Source organism: Macaca nemestrina, chromosome 3 (genome assembly GCF_043159975.1).
Source record: "Macaca nemestrina isolate mMacNem1 chromosome 3, mMacNem.hap1, whole genome shotgun sequence".
Classification (NCBI taxonomy): Eukaryota; Metazoa; Chordata; class Mammalia; order Primates; family Cercopithecidae; genus Macaca; species Macaca nemestrina.
In genome coordinates this window covers 20,727,453-20,750,486 of record NC_092127.1, presented here as the reverse complement: position 1 = coordinate 20,750,486, position 23,034 = coordinate 20,727,453, and the positions used below count along the sequence as shown (strand labels likewise).

At 41.8% G+C, this 23,034-nt stretch overlaps 1 long non-coding RNA gene across 1 annotated transcript in view; it reads right to left on the bottom strand.

Moving 5' to 3' along the window:
• Positions 1 to 7,052: 7,052 nt before the first annotated feature.
• The window catches only part of LOC105466701 (uncharacterized), a 54,431-nt gene continuing 38,449 nt past the window's right edge, over positions 7,053 to 23,034 (bottom strand). The window contains exon 5 of the long non-coding RNA XR_011620830.1: positions 7,053 to 7,283. This is a non-coding gene — a long non-coding RNA (uncharacterized lncRNA). The remainder of the gene's footprint in view (positions 7,284 to 23,034) is intronic.

Here is a 23,034-nt window from a genome sequence, read left to right as displayed (position 1 = left end):
TCTATGCCATCTATCACAAAGATCACTAACACATGATATGAGGTGACATTCAGAATTGTGAAAAACCTTCCAACTTTTCTCACTATATATATACAGTGAATGGATAAGTTGGGCTTTTTCTTCAACACATACCTCAGGTTAAATCCCAAGGTAATTATTTATTTTTTTCCCTCTTAATACAATATCGCCACTATCCTGGGTGAGAATACATCTATCACAGCACATCACCCATTAGCTGAGAAGTTTACAGCAGGGGAAGTTTCTCTGTAAGCCCCTGATAGTGAAGTGAAGATCTGTAAATTAAACCGGGTCTCCCTACCCAGCAGGACATTGAAGAAAGCCATTAGAACAACCCACCTTTAGTCTTTCCTTCTAACTAAACATGCCACTTTTATGGTAATATTTTAACCATATTTTATACTTTAACTTAAACCCACAAAAGATATATTTTCTCTTGTCTCCAACAAAGGAGAAAATTCCTTATGTATAAGGACTGTTACACAAATTTTTAAATATGCATACTTTGTATTATTTTTCTGATTACAAAAGGAATACCATTTAATTGCTAAAAGTTAGAAAACATAAACTTTTTAAAGTAAATAAAAACTCATTGAAAGCATTGTACACTTTAAGCGCGTGAATTGCATGGTATGCAAATTATATCCCAATGGAACTGTTATTGAAAAAAATTTAATTTAAAGCCTACTGTCCTGTTATATGAAATCTGAATCTGCAACTAATTATAAGGGGGTTGTACCTTTCATGAATTTTTTTTTCATACGTCAAGATTTATAATGCCTAAGATTCCAAATACGCAGGAAAATTTATTTATAAGAAATTTATGAATTAGGACTGAATATTCATTGAGAATCCTCTTTACAAATGCACCACACTAAGCACATCCAGCTTATCAGATCCATAATTGAAGTGTAAGCCTTCCTGCCAGCAAGCAGTCTCCCAGGATTCTTCAGGCAGTGATGATAATCTGCACGACCCAAATTGCATGTGGCCAGCGTAGCTTCTCATACAGACCATGCTCTTCTTTCAAGAAGAAAGATTAGAAAGCTGCATTAGTGTGGCTGCACAGATATAACTTTTGTGATTAAAAAGCGTGTTGATTTCCTCATTGGCCTTCTTGTATCCAATCTGCTGGGTAATCTAAATTGTAAGGAATGTACTTTTTATCACTTTCAAAAGCTTATTTTATTTTGAGTGGAAAAAAAATGTGACCCTTGAGCTTGTTATTTTGTTGAATTGACGTTTATGCCTCTGAGGCTGCCCACCGAGACCTAAACCTAGTACTCAGTTGCCTAAGGCAGAAGTATGGAATTTATTCCTTCCCTCTCTCACACATCCCACATCCAATCAGTCACAAAGTCCTACTGATTCTCCTCCCTAAATACCATTCCCACTTCTACACATCCATGCTTTTCCAAACACTGTCTTCTCAACCTCGAATGCTCCCACGACTTCCCCTGGTAACATAAGATTTGTCATTCAAAACGTGGCTCAAACATCTCTTGCAGTGGAAGCCTCTCCTGACCCAAAGGAGGAAATGCTGATGTCCTTCTTTATCCGTCCTCTTACCTTGTACGTGTCTTCAAGTCTGTATTTCATGGACTTACTGTGACCTCAGAATCCACATAATTTTAGGAAGACAGTGAATAGATTCTCAAGGATCTGTGAACCTACCAAGCTGAATACAAAATCTCATGTGCTTTTTAGATGAGTAGCTTCTTGCAAGAGTCCACTTCCTTCACTGGGTTCTCAAGGGGAACTTTCACCTAAAATGGTTAAGTGCCAGGTGTAGTGGCTCACACCTGTAATCCTAGCATTTTCGGAGATGGAGGCGGCAGGATCACTTGAGCCCAGGTATTTGAGACCAGCCTGGGCAACATGGTGAGACCTCATCTTTAAAAAAAACAAAAAAACAAAAAAAACCCATAAAACATAAAATAAAATGGTTAAAAACTTTCTGTACTAAATTGCCAACTCTTTGAATCCAGAAATGATCACATTGGTTTTTGTTTCCCTGTTGTAGCACAGTTCCTAGGGCTTGTGAATGCTAAATAAATGAGTTAACAAATGAATCGATGAGTGAATGAAATAACTCATTTAAAAGGAATTTATTGCTATAAGGAAGAACCAGAGTCAATACAGCTGTGATTAAGATAGACCTGGCTCCTGTTTTCATTGGGAAAATAATCTGGCAAGGAAGACAGACATTAAACAATTAATCACGCAATTACTATTTAATTCCAATGGTGGGAAGACCTATAAAGGAGAAGTACAGGCTGCTAGAAGGGATCATAACTAGGGGCTTTGATCCAATATGGGGGCCTGGGGTCAGAGAAGGCTTCTTCTTTCAGGACATAATGTTCTAAAAATAAATGAATAATAACAAAGAAAGATTGCAAAGAATGATAACTACAGCTACTCTCCATTCATTATGTTACAAAGTCAACTAGGTGATAACATAATTTATACATGAAGAATAAAAATCCGAATTAAAAATTCACTTTAATGATGAAAGAGATTGTTAGTCAAAGTAGAGTTAGTATTACGCCTAGATGAGATCACTTAGGTTGGACATTTCACCAGGAAGTACCATGGGAGAGCATAATGCCTGAACTTTTATGAAACTCTTTTTTTTTCCCAGCCAAAAATTTTCTAATGGTGTAAAGCCAGCTCTGGATACTTAAAATCAGGCCCCAAATGCAGCATGCATGCCAAGTCACATAGAAGAGGAAAACTCAGTGTTCCTGAAATTAGTTCTAACACTGGCCTCAATCCTCTGACCCCAGCCTCCTACTATTCCATTTCCATCTCTTTGTTTCAGGGCCTTCCCAGCTCTACCCTCTGGTTGCATAGTCTCATGTGGCTCTCAACTCATCTGCTGCATTTACCAGACTTAAATGAGCCTTCCCCATCCAGGCCCTGCAGCTACTCAGACTCCTAGATCTGTATCAGAGGCCCTGGCCTGGCAGCCTCCACTGCACTTGGGCTCTGCAAGACGTTCTCACTCTTCCAGGGTCACCTGGGAAAGCCAGAATCGATACTGTGTGGTTTAACATTTGAAACTGACTTGCATGTAATGGCTTCTGCATTTCCAGATGGCACCTGTGTGATTGTAGGAAACTCATTTTAAGGATCACTGCTTTTTGTTTCTCATCTACAAGCTACAGAGACCCATCTCTCAGTTTGGATTTTGATTAAATAGTTATGCAGAGTAGAATACTTGGGCCATACACAAAACTTAATTAAAATAGGCCTCCACTTGGGATTAATGTGTGTTATTGACTGAATCGTGCCCCTCCCCCCTCCCCCCCTTCCCCGCCATATTCATATGTTCAAGTCCTAACCTCCAATGTGGCTGTATTTGGAGATAGTGCCCTTAGGGAGATAATTAAGATTAAATGAGGTTCTAACAGGAGGGTCCTAATCCAATAGGACACCAGAGAGCTTGTGCTGGAAATCTCTCTCTCTCTCTCTCTCTCTCTTTCTCTCTCTCTCTCTCTCTCTGTTGTCTCCCTGCACAAGGCCATGTGAGGACACAGTGAGAAGGCATCTATCTGCAAGCCAGGAAGAGAAGCCTCACCAGAAACCAACACAATTGCACCTTGATCTCAGACTTTCAGGTTCCAGAACTGTGAAAGAATTAATTTCTGGTGTTGAAACCACCCAGTCTGTGGTATTTTGTTATGGCAGTCCCAGCAGACCAATAGAATGTGACTGTTCACTGTCTTCTCTACTACAAGCAAGCTGCAACGTGCTGCTAGGTAATACCACGCAGCCACTGCTGCTTGTGTGAGTTGAGTTGGGGAGAGGATGTTACTATGAGACCTATTCCAGAGCAGAAATAGGAAGACTGTGAATTTCATCCTCTTCACTTGTCCATGGCCCACAGCATCCAGACCCCTCGAGGTCCTCTCCTATCTTCTCGCCAAAGCTTACTTTCAGGGAGGACTTGGAAATCCATTCCCTCTGTGTGGTAAATAATGTAACAGCATAAAGTGTTATGTCACCTAGGGACATGTAAATTGAGCAGAGAGTCAAGTGTTAAGCTAAAGGGATGACAATCTAACAGTGAAATATCATCTAGCATCTTCCTGTCCAACAGTATGAATCTACTGTGAGCTCAGGAACATCCCCAGTATCAGATGTAAAGCTCTGGGGATAAGAGGGCAAAGAAGGCAATTACCTGAATTGTGGAGCTCACATGTGTTGAGAGAAACACAAATAAGCAGATTACGATACAGTGTGATAAAGGCTGTAAATGTGAATGAAGTGAGATAGGAACATAGAGCTTCAGGCTCAGGCCAGATAGGCGGGGCGGGGGGGCAAGTGTGTGTATAGACATCTATATACATATACATATATACACACATGTATATTTTATTATACATATATATTACAGGTGTGTGTGCATTATTATGTGTATGCATATACATATATGTGTTTGTGAGAGTGTGTTGGTGGGTGGGTGGGTGTGTAAAAGTAAGCCCTTACTGGCCAGGCACGGTGGCTCATGCCTGTAATCCTAGCACTTTGGGAGGCCAAGGCGGATGGATCACTTGAGGTCCAGAGTTCGAGACCAGCCTGACCAACATGGAGAAACTCCGTCTCTGCTAAAAATACAAAATTAGCCATGAGGTGGCATATGCCTGTAATCCCAACTACTGCCCCAGTCTCCTGACTGGGGCAGGAGAATCGCTTGAGCCCAGGAGGCCGAGATTATGGTGAGCCAAGATTGCACCATTGCACTCCAGCCTGGGCAGCAAGAGTGAAACTCCATCTCAAAAAAACAAAAACAAAAACAAAACAAAAACAAAAAACAAAAGTAAGCCCTTACCAAGATAACAGCAAATGCTCATTGGGTAACTTAAATGCTATGTGCCAAGCACACTGTCTATATGTGTTTAATTCTCACAACAAACTATGATGTAGAAAAATATTGCTACCCTTCTGTTTGCAAACAAGGAAGCCAAAGCACAGAGATGTTAGATTGTCCAAGATCACACAACCAGTAAGTGGCAGAACTTCTAGAATTCCTACTCAAGCAGTCTCGCTACAGAGCCTTCTCCCCAACCACTACATTGTATTGTCTCTCCCTCATCTTCCCAGGAACGCTGAAAATGTACCATATATACATAAATCCAAATCTGGAAACTGACTTTAGATAGTTGTAATTGTAGTTGAGATTTTTTTTGGCTGCAAGAAAGAGAAGTCCTCTAAAGCAATTCAAATATGTGTTTATGATGCAGAATATGACATCAACAAAAAGCAAGCTGGGACCACGTGGAACTGGAGATGGACCTCATTGGGAGCCTCGGGGACCACAGCAGCACATCCCTCTGCCCCCTTAATGCTCTCTGAGGCCATAAGACCCCCCTTCTCTGCTGTCCTCTGTTTTAAATTTCTCCTTCTTCCTGCAGACCCACGTTATTTACTAATCACACAGTTGAAAATGGCTGAGCCCCATAGGACTTTTCAGTTCAAGGGACTAAACTCTGACTCCCTTTGTTCAAGACAGAGAATTGGATTGGTCGTTAATGAGAGGATGGATTAACGCCTGTGGAGAGCAGTTGGCTGGGGAGGCAGGTTGCTGTGTGAGTGAGTGGGGTGCTCAAAGGCGGAAGGTGCACCCACAGCCAAGCACCGTTGCCACAGGGGCTCAGAGTGGGCGGCCTTATTAAAGGAGGCTTGGCTGGGCATGTGCTCCACAGCAGATCAGATACAGCATACAAGCAGCATTCCCCTAGGGGATCTTTGCTCAAAATAAACTCTGTTTTACATGCAACATGTACACCATTTAGTCTCCTTAACAGACTACTGCCTTTTTCTCTTTTTCAAATATTAATAGCTGAACTCAATGTCCCATGAAATCTGTAAATGTTTTGTTCCAAATAACCAGTAGTGAGTCCCAGAACCAGCAAGCAACATATAATAATATGAAGAGAAATGGAAAAGGAGGTGATAATGTATGAGGAGAGAGATATGAATTTTTAAGAAGTGAAACAGACACCAATCCTATAAGGAATATGAATCAGTCCCCTCTGGCAAGTAGCACTTATAATTTTCTTAAGTTGCTGAGTTGAGGCGTACATATCTATAGGTCCCTATATAATCTATGAATGGGAAAAAATGGGCCAGAATTCATCTTATTTTAAAAAATGACATATTAATTTATTTGGCTAATTTACTAGGCTAACCATTAAACCACAATAATTTAAAATAAACAAGTATAAAGCAGATGATCCTTAACCAAAACTATAGAAAGTATCCTTTTTCCCTTCTACTAAATAGAGATGGAATAAATAAGTTGAAAAGAATTGGCTTAGAAGATGACAGAGGCCAGGCACCATGGCTCATGCCTGTAATCCCAACACTTTGGGAGGCCAAGGTGGGAAGATCACTTGAGCCCAGGAGTTCGAGACCAGCCTAGGCAGCACAGAGAGACCCTGTGTCTACAAAATCAAAATTGAAAAATTATCTGTGTGTAGTGGTGCATGCCTGTGGTCCTAGCTCCTTGGGAGGCAAAGGTGGGAAGATTGCTTGAGCCCAAGAGGTCTAGGCTGCAGTCAGCTGTGACCATGCCATAGCACTCTAGCCTGGGTGACAGACAGAAACCCCCGTCTCTTAAAAAAAAAAAAAAAAAAAAGTGACAGATGACATCATTCACAACATAGAATCTAACGGTTTCAGGTAAAATTTCATAAACATATATAAAACTGGCAATATAGCATCATATATAACCCTGGATTTAGTCTACTGAATTTGAATTCTGGCTCTACCACAAGCTGTGTAATCTTGGGCAATTTATTAAACTCTCTGGGTTAAGATTTCTTTATGCAAAAAAAAAGGGAAAATAATATTGGCATGAGGTTATTGACAGCCTCATAAGATAGGTTGATCCTATATAAAATGTTTAGCACAATGTCATCGCCTTACAATTATTAATAATTAGTAGCAACTCCTTTCAATGGGAAATAGGAATTCTGGACTTATGCATCAGACAGCCATAGTTCAGCCATCACTATTGACAGACTTGCCTTTATTATTATTCTGATTTCTCAGGTCAGAAAACATCTTCGTCTGTTTTTGTTCTTCTTCTGATATTTCTTACTTCTTGTATCTCACACAAAATATGTCAGTCACAATTCTGGGTCTAGTATGGTGGCTCATGCCTATAATCCCAGCACTTTGGGAGGCCGAGGAGGTGGGTGGGTCACTTGAGGTCAGGAGTTTGAGACCATGCTGGCCAACATGGTGAAATCTTGTCTCTACAAAAAAACACAAAAATTAGTTGGGTGTGGGGCACGCGCCTGTAATCCCAGCTACTCGGGAGGCTGAGGCAGGAGAAACTCTTAAACCTGGGAGGTGGAGGTTGCAGTAAGCTGAGATTGCACCACTGCACTCCAACCTGGGTGACAGAGCAAGACTCCATCACAAAAAAAATAATAAAAATAAAAATTAATTAATTAATTAATTCTGGCTTCTAGCTTCCATTTCTTTCAAATCAATGTATTAAAAAAAATATATCTGAGCCCTGAGGGTTCAACCTGGACAAGTTTCTTTATTTGCAAAAGATTATCCTCAAATATGTTTCTAAAGTTCCAGTCCTTAGAACAACATAATAAAGTATATTTCCCTGTTAGCATCTATTATATCCTCAATTTCCTTTTCAGCACAAGTCTGGACCTATGTGGAATTCTGGGAGACGTTTCGAAGCTACTGATGAAGTGGTGAATCCAACAGAAATAGATACACATGCAAAGCAGTCGTATTGGACATGAATGACCATAGGGGTGTCTCATCCTCATCGTATCTATGAAGAAGAGATGTTAACACACACCAGCCTCACAGTAACAGCATAGATGACACATGAAAGACATGAAATTTTTTTTTCCTCTTTTTATTTTTTATTTTTGTCCTATTTATTTATTTGAGATAGGATCTTACTCTGTCACCCAGGCTGGAGTGCAATGGCTCAATCTTGGCTCACTGTAGCCTTGAACTTCCAGGCTCACACAATCCTCTCATCTCAGCCTCTGAAGTAGCTGGGACCCCAGGCGCATGCCACCATGCCTGGCTAATTTTTTGTATTTTTTTGTAGAGATAGGATCTCACTATATTGCCCAGACACATCTCAAATTCCTGGACGCAAGTGATCTGCACGCCTTGGCCTCCCAAAGAGCTGGGATTACAGGTGTGAGTCACCGCATCTGGCCTATTTTTGTGTTTAACAAATACCTTTACTTTTGCTTTTAGGTTGGATAAAATGTCTAATGTCTAATATTAATATATTCACCTTTATACCAATACAGTTGTGAAATATAATTTTCTTTCTTCTCTTTTTAAATAAGTCCAACTTTTATTTTAAATTTGGGGGGCACATGTGTAGGTTTGTTACGTGGGTATATTGCATCATCCACCAGGTAGCGAGCATAGTAACCAATAGTTTTTCAACCTTCATCCCACTTTTCCCTCCCAACCCCCACAAGTAGTCCCCAGTGTCTATTGTCTCCATCTTTAACGACATGGAAATTTTTGTGGAGCACCACAAAATATCAGTATAGTTAATTTCATCACATGATCTAAGAATAACCTTAGTAGCAGAAAATGTATACTTCATATTGTAGATATTTTGTACTTAAAAAAAAATCACAACACAGGTCCATATCAATGAGGAGAAGACTAACTCTGAAACTATGTGATGGCCAGGCACAGTGGCTCACACCTGTAATCCCAGCACTTTGAGAGGCCAAAACTGGTGGATCACCTGAGGTTAGATGTTCGAGCCCAGCCTGGCCAACATGCTGAAATCCCGTCTCTACTAAAAATACAAAAAAAATTAGCCAGGCATGGTGGCGCACACCTGTAATACCAACTACTTGGGAGGCTGAGGCAGGAGAATCGCTGGAACCCGGGAGACGGAGGTTGCAGTGAGCCAAGATCACACCACTACACTCCAGCCTGGGTGACAGAGTGAGACTCTATCTCAAATAAATAAATAAATAAATAAATAATAAAACTATGTGATCAGCTGTGTTCAAGTTTTTAAATTAATATTTAATTAGCACATCTTTGTTAATCTGGGGGATTCGTTTTTCTGAAGACCTGAGCCCACAGATGCACAGTGAGAAGGTGTTGCACTCCCTTCACCGTGGTAGAGCCGAGGAAGACGGCAGTGAACTGCAGTTATTCCCCTCGTGCTGCCAATAGTGGGCAAGAGGGGTGCTGAACAAGTAATTATAGTTATGAAAAATGTGAAGAAAAGAAAGCGCAGGTGGAGGGGCCGTAGAAATGAATAACGGGCAATTAGCCTAGCCTGGGCAATCAGGAGAAACTCCCTAGGAAGTTCCACTTGAGTTGAGTCTTGGTGAATGAGAAAGGGTTAATCAGGCGAAGAAAGCTGTGGGGCAGGGGCTGTGAAATGTGGAGAAGAGAGGTCTAGGCACCTGGCTATATGATGACCAAGATGGCAACCATTCCAGAAACTGAACCTCAGTAACATGCCTGAAGCTTGAGAAACAAGGGAATAGAAAACTACAAGACGAAGAAAGAGATTAAGCATAGGTCAGATTATGCTAAACCTCAGAGGACACATTGCAGATTTTGGTGTTTATCTTAAAGAAAATAGGAAGCCATAGAAGGGTGTTTTTGTTTTTGTTGTTTTGGTTTTTGTTGTTGTTGTTGTTAGATAGAGTCTCACTCTGTCACCCAGGCTGGAGTCTGGTGGCTAGAGAATTCCATTCCCACTTTCCTGATGATCTAGTGAGGAAGCCAGTGACTTAACCCAATCCTCCAGCCTTTGTAAAATCAGGTAACCTAGTCCAGAGAAATAAGCATCTGTCTCCTAAAAATATACATCTTAAGAAGAACCAAGAGTGGTTGAAGATGAGCCCAGTCATCCATGGAGACATTGTGCCCAGAAAGCTGTCAGGACTTCCTGTTGCTAAGATGCCCAGAGTCCCCCAGTCCTGAAACTGGGTTGTTTACCTCTTCCTTGATTCTATGAGGCCCCCAGTATTACTCTAATAAATGGCCTTTTTTCATTTAAGTTTGGCAGGGTGGGTTTCTATTGCTTGTGTCCCAAGAACTCTGACACTGCCAGACAGTGTGCTAGGTGATATAAATGATAATTTATTTAATTTAATCTTTGAAAGGAAGGTATCATAATCCCCATTGTACACACAGTGAAAATGAAGCTAGTTGAGGTTACAGTAACTTGCTCACAGATACACAGCTAGTAAGTGGTGAAGTGTGACAAGGGGCTTGAGTCTTTGCCTGGATGCCAAAGGCTCTGCGTGTTCTTCTTCGTCACAAATGAGCAAGGATATTAAAAAGTTTTCCTTCATTGCCACATAAACTTAATATTTCAGACACATTTTGCATTAAATGATCTTACCAGGTAGATCATTTGTTGTATCTGCTGATACAACAGAAATTTTCTTAGAAAAGCACAAAATGAAAGCAGAGAGAGATTATTAATAACAAGTTAAAGTTCTGTACATTGTTTTAATACACATATGTGCATTTAGTTCCCTACCTAAAATATGTCATAGTCACACAACATTCTGATCTTTTATTCTCTACTCTTTTTTCTTATTTCTTTTTCTTTTTTTGAGATGGAGTCTTGCTCTGTCGCCAGAGTGGAGTGCAGTGGCACAATCTCGGCTCACTGCAACCTCTGCCTCCCAGGTTCAAGTAATTCTCCTGTCTCAGCCTCCCGAGTAGCTGGGACTACAGGCATGTACCACCACACCCAGCTAATTTTTGTAAAGAGACGGTGTTTCGCCATGTTGGCCAGGGTGGTCTCGAGCTCTTGACTTCGTGATCCGCCCACCTCAGTCTCCCAAAATGCTGGGATTACAGGTGTAAGCCACCGTGCCTGGCCTTTCTACTCTTTTGTGTTCCAAATTCTTTTGTATTCCATCATAATAATAACAGTGTAATTGCATGCAGTCTTACAATGGTTTTTAAGTCTACTTGTGACTCCAAGAGCACAGTTATAGCCATGAGATTAAACAAAGGGAAAACACAACAATCAGTAAAGATGCATCGTACATGTAAGGAATTGTACTAAATGTCGTGGGATAAACAAAATGAAAGAAATAAACATTTTCTCCAAGACACTGTCTCATTGGAAAGGCAAATAATAAGGATATGAAAAACAATAGGTGGAAATGGAATAAAAATGCAAAGGTAGCACGTGACTCCCTGTGAAATGATGTTTTAAAAGAGATAATTACAAAGTCCTATGAACCCAAAAGGAAAGTGCTCGGATCCAGACGAATAGGAAATGAAGAACAGTATGCTTGTTTCTGTCCCCAAGAAAAATGTATGATGTCTAAATAACAACCTAAAATAATGAAAGATTCCTGTGATGCATTGCTGACACACACTACATCTTCATCTCAGGGGAGAATTTCCAGAAGTTGATTTTCCAGATTTATAGAAGACAACTCCTGAGTGGACACTGTAGCAACCGTGTCATTTTTCTACTTTTTCCAGCTGAACCAGTGACAAGTTAGATCACTAATCCTGAGCTTATTAAGAAATGTCACCATCGCATGTTGGAAACCTCTCGGGAGGGTTTGGTACTGTTCTCTCAGGTTGATTATTTAAGATTTATGTCCTGATGTGACAAACTGCATTTTCAATCTGTCACCAAAGCAGATTATCAGAACCAGAAATGACAAGATTTAACACACAGGTTTTCATGCCTGAAACAGCAAAAACTACAATGCATTTCACTACATTAAAAGTGAACATGATATACTAATGAATGGTTTTTCCTCTGTCACTGAATAATTATAGATTCATTCTTACTAAAAACAAATTATGTTTATTTCCCTTAAGAAGACTGTGATTAATTATACACAATTACACTTGCCTTTAATTGAACAGATTTTCTTCTTTACTCTGGATTAGTGGGATATTGTCTATTATTAAATAGCTTCAGAAAACCCAAAGAAGGAAACCTTCCTCTTCAGAACTAAAGCTGGGTTAGTAATGGTGGTCGTGGAACTATGGATAGGGGTTAACAAAGTTTCATTTTCTTGTTAAAATGACCTATGGCAAACAGAGCTAACAGTGTCTTACAGTTCTAATTCTAATTTATTGAAGCATATTGATATGCCTAAATCTTGTAAATTTTATTGGAAAAGCACAAAATGAAAGCTGAGAGAGATTAACACGTGGTGGGCTAAGGCTTTGTAAAGACAGATTCCTAAGGCAGGATTTCTCAACCTCAGCAATACTGAGATTTTAGGCTGAGTAATTTTTGTTGTTGTTGGGGATTGTCTCGTGTACCACAGAATATTTACAGCATCTACCCACTAGATGCCAGTAACACACATCCTCCTAGTTGTGACACACAATGATATCTCCAGACATTGCCAAATGTCTCCTGGAAGGGGATGGGGGCGGAGTGGGGTGGAGGGGAGCAAAATCGCCCCTGGTTGAGAACCACCACCCAAAATTGTAGCATTCCTGTCTGGCCCCAAATCTAGAGGTCATTGTACCTGATTCTGCTAGATGCTCCCCAAAGTGTATAATTCTGTTGTGATAACAGAATATCCAGAATAAAGACCATCCTTCCCAGCCTCACCCCCCATGCAGCTAAGTAGGGCCGTGCTTCTAAGGTCAGGTTAACAGGATTTAAGCAAAAATTGTGTGGGGAACTTCCTGGTCATGCCCATAAAAGGAAAGAAATATTTCCTCCTATTCTACTTTCCACCTTCTTGCTGGCTAGGTATAAACATGATGGTGAGAGCCAGAGCAGCCATACTGGACACAGGGTTTGGAGCTGTGTGTTGAGTATGGCAGAGTAACAACAGCATGGGTGGCTGGATGTTTGACATGGTAGAGGTCCCATAGCATCTCTGAGATCTGAGAGAGAATAAACTTCTCTCTTGCTTAGATCTCTGTTCTATCAGCCTCTCTGTTATAGCAACTGCCATTTTCATGGTAACTAATGCACATCCCAACTACTGTTGCATGCACTAAGTCAAAAAGGCAGCAATGATAAAAGGAGGGATCACTTTTTGTCCTTCTGGGTAAGACCAAGTATAAAACAGGAGGAGCTTCCTTTGTCCCACTAGAATCTAAAGAAGCTCTAACTGGGTCTACATCCTTGATTGGAAAATTGTCATTTTTCATTGTAACATGAACAAACACCAGGGGAAGAAACTGTGAGCAGTGAGGGAGGAAGGAGTTAGTGATTCAGTCAGACCAACTGAATTCACACGGGCAATCCAATAGGAAGACAGTGTGCACAGGTGGTCTTTTCTTAGTTTACATTGAGATTCACGTCTGGACAGGTGAGGTTGGCTAAGTCCCCTACACAGCTGTTTATTTGCATGAGCTGGTTTGCCGTGGAAAGAACATGCTAGGCCGGGCATGGTGGCTCATGCCTGTAATCCCAGCACTTTGTGGGGCCAAGGTGGGCAGATTGCTTGAGCCCAGGAGTTCAAGACCAGCCAGGCCAACATAGGGAGATCCTGTCTCTACAAAAATTAGGTGGGTGTGGTTGCGCCTGTAGTCCTAACTACCTAAGAGTCTGAGGTGGGAGGATCACTTGAGCCCAGGAGGTCAAGGCTGCGGTGAACCAAGATTGGATCACTGCACTCCAGCCTGGGTGACAGAGCAAGACTATCTCAAAAAACGAATGAAAGAAAGAGAGAGAGAAAGAGAGAGAAGGAAGGAAGGAAGGAAAGAAGGAAGGAAGGAAGGAAGGAAGGAAGGAAGGAAGGAAGGAAGGAAGGAAGGAAGGAAGGGAGGGAGGGAGGGAGGGAGGGAGGGAGGGAGGGAGGGAGGGAGGAAAGAGAGGAAGGAAGGAAGGAAGGAAGGAAGGAAGGAAGGAAGGAAGGAAGGAAGGAAGGAAGGAAGGAAGGAAAGGAAAGGAAAGGAAAGGAAAGGAAAGGAAAGGAAAGGAAAGGAAAGGAAAGGAAAGGAAAGGAAAGGAAAGGAAAGGAAAGGAAAAAGGGCATGTTAGGTTTTACTTTTGTGGGAATGTAAGAATGAGAAATACATTATCAGTGGAAAGGATGGCCTTATGTCTGGTCACCTGTCCAACCCCATGGACAATGTATGAACCAATGAAGAGTGAAGGTTCCTAAGCTCAAGTGAGGAAATGGGTTCAGAAAGGTAGTCATGAAATGCATGGCACACAGTGTGACAAAGGGTGCCCAAAGCAGGGGGGAAATCTCTCTCCCCACTTTGGCAAGGAATGCAGCCCCAACTGCATGAAGTTTCTAGTTCCTCCATGGTGACAACCAGAGGACCAGAGCAGAAGCTTACGGGAGGGGAGGGCCCTGCAGACAACATTGTACCTCACAACGACCTGCAGAGAACAATGGTGTTGAGCAGTGGGACTGGACTTTGCTTATAAGCACAAGTGAGATACCCCATAGGAACACCCAGAAATACTTTAGGATGGAGGACATTACAACAGGATGTGGCCATGCATCATCGGGGGAAGCCTTAAGCCGGCAAAATTTGCCCATTAATGTTGACGGTCCCCTGTGGCAGATAATAGTGAATTCCTGACCCAATCAGCATTCCAAGGCCCTTCTCCCTACCATGTTGTTCCAGCCATGAGGGGATGTGAGGCAGTGTTCTGGGCAATGTGACCAAAACAGAACACTAGTGGTGTTTCTGGAAAAAAAAAAAAAAAAATTTTTTTCTGTGATACAAACACTGCCTTTTCTCCTTCTGTCTTCTTCCTGGAGGAATGTGGATGTGATTCCTGAAGCAGCAGCAGCAGTAGCCATCTTTAAGCCTCCATAGCCACTGATTTCTGCACTTCTTGTTCTGTGAGGAAAACAGCCCCATGTGCTTAAATGGCTGTATAGAGTTTTCTATCACTTGCATTGCTAACTGATACATGGCTACAGGCTGATAAGAGCGGGGGAAATTTATATTACAACAAATGTTGCTGTGTCATCTCTCCTGAAAAAGCTGTCTGAGGCTCATATGCAAGACAAATATCTCCTTTCACATACTTTGCCTAGTCTATATGTGGCCTTTGTCATCTCACAATGTTTTCATGTTCACTTACTCATCTAAAAAAGTTGGTTACTGGCAAGGATGCGGGAAAACTGGACCCCTCCTATACTGCTGGTGGAAGTATAAAATGTACATCTACTCTGGAAAATTTCTTGACAGTTTTTCATAAAACTAAATCTGCATTTTCCACATAACCTAGCAATCATATCCTCTTGGGCATTTATCCCAGAGAAATTGAAAACTTATGTTCATGCACACAGAGAATAAATCTGTACATGAATGCTGATAGTAGCTTTATTTGTAATAGCAAAAAAACTGTGAACAATCCCAATGTCTTTCAAAGGGCGAATGGTTAAGCAAACTCTGGCATATCCATACAGTGGAATACTATTCAGCCATGCAAAGGAATGAACTATGGATACATGTGACAAACTGGATGGGTCTTAAGGACATTATGCCGGGTGAAAAAGTCAATCTCAAAAGGTTACATATTATATGATTCCATTTATAGAACATCCTAGAAATGACAAAAGTGTAGAGATGGAGAACAGATTAGTGGTTGCCAGGGATTATGAACAGGGGAGGGAGGGAGGATGCAAAGGGGTAGAATGAGGGAGTTCCTTTGTGCTGACAGAACAATTCTGTATCCTAATTGTTGTGTTAGCTACAACAGTAATGGTGTACCGATCTATAACTGGGGTCAAATTGCATAGAACTATAAACAAACACACACACACACACGTGCATGTAAAAATTGGTGAACACAGAGTAAGGTCTACACTCTAGTTACTAGTGTTATTCCATGCCAGGTTATTGGTTTTAATATGGTACTATGGTTATATAAGATGTCACCACTAGGGGAAGATGGGTGACAAGTACATGGAACTCTATGTGTAAGCGTTGCAGCTTTCTGTGAGCCCATACATATTTCAAAATAAAGGGTTTAAAAAAAAAAAGTCAGCCTTAATAATCAGAAAAAAAGGAATAACTGACGACCCAGAGTATCTTTTCTGAATAAAATCTATAATCATTTTCCTTCAAATTTCTCATATGATTTTAAGCTTGATAGATATTTTGCCTCATTAAAATTAACGTGACATGGCCAGGTGTGGTGGCTCATGCCTGTAATCCCAGCACTTTGGGAGGTAGAGGTTGGAGGCGGATCACGGGGTCAGGAGTTCAAGACCAGCCTGGCCAATATAGTAAAACCCTGTCTCTACTAACAATACAAAAATCAGCCGGGTGTAGTGGAACGCACCTTAAGCCCCAGCTACTCAGGAGGCTGAGGCAGGAGAGTCGCTTGAACCCAGGAGGCAGAGGTTGCAGTGAGCCAAGATGGCGCAACTGCACTCCAGCCTGGGTGACAGAGCGAGACCCCATCTCAAAAAAAAACACCAAAACCAAAACAAACAAACAAAAAAATTAATATGACATAACCATAGAAAGAAAGAAAAAAAGTTTGGTTTGGGGTAAGAAAGTAGAGAACAATATCCTTTGGTCTTAGAAATGAATGGTAATGAAAAAACAAACATAGTTTCACAAATTTCTATTTAGAAAAGAGAACTTTTTAAGAGCCTTCTTCTTCTTCTTCTTCTTTTTTTTTTTTAAATTTGGTGAGGCAGCACGGCGAGTGTTGTTTTTTAGCTGGGCATGGTGGTGTGAGCCTGTGGTCCAGGCAACTGGGGAGGCTGAGGTGGGAGGATTGCTTAAGACAAGGAGATGGAGGCTGCAGTGAGCCATGATTGTGCCACTGCATTCCAGCCTGGGTGACAGAGCAGACTCTGCCTCAAAAAAAAAGAGTCTTGATCAAGTATAAGCAATGGGTCAAAAAATACGGTAACTATAAATACAGTGCAGATGTGAATTTTTAAGTCAGTAACATTGTTTGAAGACATGTTGATCCAGTTACCTTTTACGGTCCAAAGAAAGACTCTCTGTCACCCACCACACAATTAGTCATTTTTTCCACCTCTCTTGAGAAAAAAAGGTGAAATTAACAAATTGTGACTATTAAGCAAGTTATACCTATGCCACATGCAATTTTCCCAGAAAGACAAATTGTACAGGAAATGCTTGCAAAGTTCTTACACAAACTCTCTTGGAAGAGAATAAAAGAGCAGCTGTGCATTGAGCCCCGCTGGTTGTCTGAAATGAGGTGGTGAGCCACCATTGAGTGTATCAGTTACCTTTGAATATTACTACCATTCTCATTTTCATCTAGAGGGTAATAAAAGGTGTCAGAAAGTTTTTGCTTTTTGAAGCAGTCATCTGCTTATTTCTAGAAGTAACTGTAGATTAGTGACTAAATCCCCAAATCAAATAAAAAAAGGAGTCCAGATTGCTAGAACTTTTGAAAGAATTACTGCAGCATAAGCAGCTGTGGGTGTTATATAAATGTGTAGCATTATCTTGGGTAGCATTCACAGGGCCCAGCAGAAAAACTGGTTTTGGTCATCTTTGTCCTGAAGCTTCAGACCCATTACTTATTTAAAAAAAAAAAAAAAAAAAAAAAAAAAAAAAAAAGATGTAAGCTACACAGGGAAGGCAGACATCCTGATTTTGACAAAGCCCAAATATGTTCATGAACAACTCTCACGTTTTAAAATTTTATCTGTGACCTCTGGTAATTCGCAAACATGCAGAGACATGGAAAACATTCTGGAAGCACTAACTGGATTACACAAATTGAAAACTTGCATATATCTTCCCTCCGAACATGACCTACCAATATCAGACCCACATTAAAACCATGGCAAATAGTGGCCACTAAATGAATTCCGGAGTAAATGAGATTTCACCAAAACTTCTAGTTTATACTTTCAGTTTAAAATATATCTGGGGGTTATTATATCATTAAATTCAAATTTCAATGGTAATTTTCAGAAAATGTGAAATGCCAGAAGATACATCACAATTATTCGGAGTTATTTATAAGGATTAAACCTCTGGGGGGAAAGGAGAGAGCTATTTAGGGGGTTTGTTTATTTATCTGCAGTAGAATTGAATTTTTTAAAAAAGCAAAAAGCTGAATGATGACATCAATCTAAGGGCCTAAGGTATCCAGCTGTTGGGAAAGACTGGGTCAGGGAAGACTGTAATTGTGACCATAATTCATATTGTACACATTGGTCAATTTCTTTAACAGTGGCTGCAGAAAATGTCAAAGCTCAATTTTTTTTTTCTCCTCCAACTCTTTGATATTTTGCTGTGTGACTCACGTCCTGTAGTAACTTCTGGCCGACTTGAAAGCCTTTCTAGGACATCAATTCTCAGGGCTCAATTTTCTCTATCAGATTGTTGCAAATAAATCTCTTTTTATATCTCAGCTCATAAGAGCAGTGAAAATGCTTTACTGTGCCTCTGCTTTATATTGCTGTGTTTAACGCTACAGCTGAGGACTTGATTGTCCCTCTAAGAGACACCTAAGATGGGAATGTGACTTCCCTTCCCCCATCCCTCGGCTCCCAGTGACAACTGAGCATGAAGCTAGTAAATCATCGTCATAATTGTCTAGACCTATCCAGTCAACTGGCTTAATGAGACGGGAAGTAGGTTGCTGAGAAAGAGGAATGACGTTTTAACAAGACGACTGGAATCAAACTATAATTTATCCTTCACAACACCTTTAATTTTTCTGGAAAGTTATCAGAAGCAAAATCGCCATTTTGAAGATGCCAAACGCGGCTTAACCCTTTTCAATCACTTCATTAAATCAACAGAAGTAGATAAAGCATTCTTAAAATATTTGCAAATATATGCTAGCAAAATTCCATCTAACTACCTCATTATCTGGTAGTTTCGTAGCATTTGAGTTTTAAAATATTGTCTTTGAAAAGACAGAAGTTCAAAACTGCGTTTTTCTGCAAGACAATTCCGTACTTGCATTTCCGCCTTCTGCTAAGAAATTGGCTGGACCTGAGCTTTGTGTTCACTGCCTCCAAACCTTGGTAAATATTTGCAAACCCCTGGCAGTCCAGCAGCCCCAAGTCCGCTGGGGGATGTGTTCCGATTCAGAAACGAAGTGAAATGTTTCTCAGGGGATCACCCTTGTAGCAGTTTCTGCAGGCACCCCTGGGGGTGGGCCACCACTCGCACCCTGGAGGGGCATCCTGGAAAGCACCCGGGAATGTGAGAGCTTGGCAGCGGCTGGGCTTGCTCCTTCCTTGATTCATGGCAGCTTTGTATTGTCCAGTTTCTGACCTCCATGTAGATTAGGACTGAGTAGAAAAAAATTGAAATCACAAATCCTTCTCTTAGTTCTCCCTTGATTTTTTGTTTGAAAGCTCTGCCTGTGCTGGCCAGGTGCGGTGGCTCATTCCTGTAATCCCAGCACTTTAGGAGGCTGAGGCGGGCAGATCACAAGGTTAGGAGTTCAAGACCAGCCTGGCCAATATGGTGAAACACCATCTCTACTAAAACTGCAAAAATTAGCTGGGCGTGGTGGTGCGCACCTGTAGTCCCAGCTACTCCGGAGACTGAGGCAGAAGACTCGCTTGAACCCGAGAGGCAGAGGTTGCAGTGAGCCGAGATCACACCACTGCACTCCAGCCTGGGTGACAGAGAGAGACTCCATCTAGAAAAAAAAAAAAAAGAAAGGCTTTGCCTGTGCTTTGTTTTTACTTGAACCCTTTAGAGCCGAGGCCTGAGATCACAGCAGGGCTGGGGCCCACCTGTTTCCTTATACTTCCTCACCTTGTCTTTTCTTCCTTTCCTTCATCCTAACTTATTTTTCATCCCTTTTTCCGTTTCCTCTTCCTTCTTTATTCCCTCTCTCTCCTCTTTCCTTTCTTCCTCCTTCTTTCTTTTCTTACCCTCTTCCTTTGTTCCTCCCTTTCTTCTTCCCTTTCCTCCTTCCTTTCTTTCCTTCTTCCCTTTCTCCCTTCTTCCTTCTCTTTCTTCCTTCCTCCCTTTCTCTTTCCTTCCTCCTTCTCGTTCTTCTTCCTTCTCTTCTTTTCTCCCTTCCTTCCCCTCTTCCTTCTTCCTTTTCCCTTCCTTCCTTCTTCCCTCTGTTCCTTCTTCTTTGGGTATCTCAGCTTCACAGAGACCCTCCCTCTTGCTCTCTGAAATGCCTGCTGGCCCTTGAGTTAAATGTAAGTTCTAAAACTTACATTTTCAGGTACTTCCCTGAATCTTGTACTTGCACTTCTCTGATCAGGTACTTCCCTTGAATCTTGTCAGTCAGGATTTTGCTGCTCTTTAAAGCCTACATTTCTGCCACGCTGTTGAGGAGATTTAAAGGGTGCTCTGTGCTGGCATGAAAATGTGCATCCTCCCTGCAGCCTTTGCTTTAAGCAAGAGGCAAGCACTGAGTTGGGGTAGCCCTCAGTTGGTATCCTGAAAGGGAGTGGTCTAGGAATGTGTGTTCCATGCACCTGCTACCTACACTGGCAATAGGTTTATTTGCCCATGATTTTGACTTAAAAAAGAAAATTTCAAACACAGAAGTAAGTAAACAGTAACTGTATTAGGCTTGTCCTCACTGATTTCCTCTTCACAACCACTCTATAGGCACTACTATTATGCTCAATTTACACCTGTGGAAACAGAGGCACAGATAGGCTAAACACACCCCCAGTGATGCACAGCTGGTCTGTGTCAGGGCCAGGATTTGAAAGCCAGGTGGCCTGGCTCTGGAGCTCTGCCTAGAACCACTATTCTACAACGCTTCTGTCAGTAAAAGGAAACACAGGACATGTTTGGAGGGTTTTCATACACATATAGGATGACACTGTTCATATTATTGACATTTAAAAATCATATCTCGGCCAGGCGCAGTGGCTCACACCTGTAATCCCAGCACTTTGGGAGGCCAAGGAGGACGGATCACAAGGTCAGATCAAGACCATCCTGGCTAACACGGTGACACCCCGTCTCTACTAAAAAAATACAAAAAATTAGCCGGGCGTGGTGGCAGGTGCCTGTAGTCCCAGCTACTCGGGAGGCTGAGGCAGGAGAACAGCGTGAACCTGGGAGGTGGGGCTTGCAGTGAGCTGAGATGGCGCCACTGCACTCCAGCCTGGGTGACACAGCAAGATTCCGTCTCCAAAAAAAAAAAAAGAAAAATCATTTCTCAGCCAGGTGTGGTAGCCCACACCTATAGTCCTAGCACTTTGGGAAACTCCTGGCTTGAGGCCAGGAGTTCCAGACCAGCCTGGACAACATAGTGAGACCCTAACTGCACAAAAAATTTATAAATTAGCTGGGCATGGTGACACACACCTGTAATACCAGCTACTCTGGGAGGCTGAGGTGGGAGGATCACTTCAGCCTGAAAGGTTGAGGCTGCAGTAAGCTATCATTGCACCACTGCACTCCAACCTGGGCAACAAAGGAAGACCCTGTCTCAAATATTCAAAAATCATTTCTCAAGAGTGATGAGGAGTGACTGCTTAATGTGTATGAGGCTCCCTTTTGGAGTGATAACAACGTCTTGGAACTAAACAGAGGTAATGGTTGTATTGTAGAACCTTACTCTTTAGTTCAGCTATATCCCAGGTTCTTGTCACACGACCAGGAAAATTTAGCCACGCGGACACATTGAAGAGTGAGTAGAGCAGGACTTTACTGGGCAAAAAGTAAAAAAAGGAAAAAAAAAAAACTCAGCAAAGTGAGATGGAGTCCTGCAACACGCCCTCCACACTGAACCCCAGGCCACCACACAGGAACTGGAGAGAGCAGGCTCCTCCCCTGGGTAGGGCGCGAATGCCCCATGGCTCCACCCACTTCCCCCAGTGCGCAGGTCGAGCTCCCGTCCACTGTGGGCATGCCCAGACAAGCCCCGGGCGGTTCCCTCATCTGCGCGAAAGCATCCGATGTAAACGCTTGTGGGGCGGGTTGGAGAGTCTCTGGGGACGCCTTCTTATCTGCCTAGGCATTTGGCTGACTCAGTTGCACACTATGAATGTAGTAAGTGTCACTGAATTGTACACTTAAAAATGATTTGTGGTTAATTTTATGTTATGTAAATTTTGCCCCAATTAAAAAAAATTATCAGTATACTGGAGATCTTTCCATATAATTGTATAATAATCAACTTGACTATTTCCCTATTTATGGACATCAGGTTGTTTCCAAGTTTTTCCTCTTATAAGTTATGCTTCAAAACAACCTCCTTGCATTTACGTATTTGTACACGTATTTGAGTGTTTCTATAAGGCAGAGACTCTTTGAAGTGAAATTATTGAGTTGGAGGTTGTTCCTAGTTTAAGTTTTGATAGATACTACCGTAGTTCCCTCAAAATAAAAAAGTGCCAATGTGTACACTTAAATAAGAATCACCACTGAAGATAGATTTTTTTTTTTTTTTTTTTTTTTGAGACGGAGTTTTGCTCTTGTTGTCCAAGCTGGAGTGCAGTGGCTCACTGTAACCTCTGCCTCCCAGGTTCAAGCGATTCTTCTACCTCAGCCTCCCAAATAGCTGGGATTACAGGCGCCCGCCACCATGCCCAGCTAATTTTGGTATTTTTAGTAGAAACGGGGTTTCACCATGTTGGCCAGGCTGGTCTCGAACTCCTGACCTCAGGTGATGCTCCCACCTTGGCCTCCCAAAGTGCTGGAATTACAGGCATGAACCACCATGCCCGGCCTGAATATAGATTTTTATATTGCAAAGTGGTTCTCTCTTCTGCTGTGTGTTGATCTCGGCAACCACATAATAAAATTCAGCAAACACTCTCAAAGCCTCACTTTGTTTTACTCTGAAACTCCGACATCAGGTGGGGCCCACCATGGTTCCTGTGCCCCTAGCATAGACATAGTTTTAGAGGCCGTCTGCTCCAGACCCTACATCCACACATTGTATCTCTGTTCCACTCCCGGGGCCCAATTTCACTGGTTTAAAAAAAAAATCGATTTCCACCCAACATGTTGTCAGTTTGATTATTACGAAGAGTTGAAGAGCCACAGAGAGGAGTCACATCCTGCATAGACCCAGTCATTTCACACAGGTCCCTCCGGAAGCCTTTTTCTATCTCTTTCTTCCCCTTCTTCCCAAGTTCCATCCTCTATAGGCAGCCTCAC